The following is a 691-nucleotide window of genomic DNA, read 5'->3' on the forward strand; positions in this document are numbered from 1 at the left end:
AAGGAGAATACCTGTATAGGATGTGGACATTTGTCTGCCAGAATAAAGTTATCCTAAAAAGCTGTCCTTTACACAGACGTAGAATAAAGTGTTGGATGATTTATATAATAGCGTAAACAAAACACATGTATGTTTAAGTACAGAAATGTTTATAAATATATTTTGTACCAATAGTCTCCAAGAGAAAACATTTATAGGGAAACATATCTTTTATGCAAAATGTTTTATTTTTTCTTTTCTTCCATATTTTGGTACTTTGTAGATACTACGAGAGAAGATTTATAGAGAATAAATATATATATTTTTTTTTTCTCCTCTATAACTTTCTAGATGTAGTTTTTTTTTTGTGCCATAAAAATAAGCCTTTTTATATTGATTATTTTAATAAAAGACTTTTGAAGTATTAAGTATCATTTTATTTCGCGTTCCTGAAAAGAAAGCACATAAAATAACACAGTAGATTCAAATAAGAAAGGAAATGATGTCAAAACAGTAATTATCATTACGGGATCAATTTCACTCACACCCTATGTAAATAATGATCATAATAATATCCCCAAACACAATGTCAACTGTAGTCATGGCCGTGATATTAACAATGAGCGTTTATAATGACGAAACAGTGGTAATTAGGTAATGGAAATATGATAAAAGCAAAAACAAATATATAGTGATAGAAGTATTGACAGCC

The sequence above is a fragment of the Penaeus monodon genome, chromosome 33, assembly GCF_015228065.2.
Source record: "Penaeus monodon isolate SGIC_2016 chromosome 33, NSTDA_Pmon_1, whole genome shotgun sequence".
Taxonomy (NCBI): Eukaryota; Metazoa; Arthropoda; class Malacostraca; order Decapoda; family Penaeidae; genus Penaeus; species Penaeus monodon.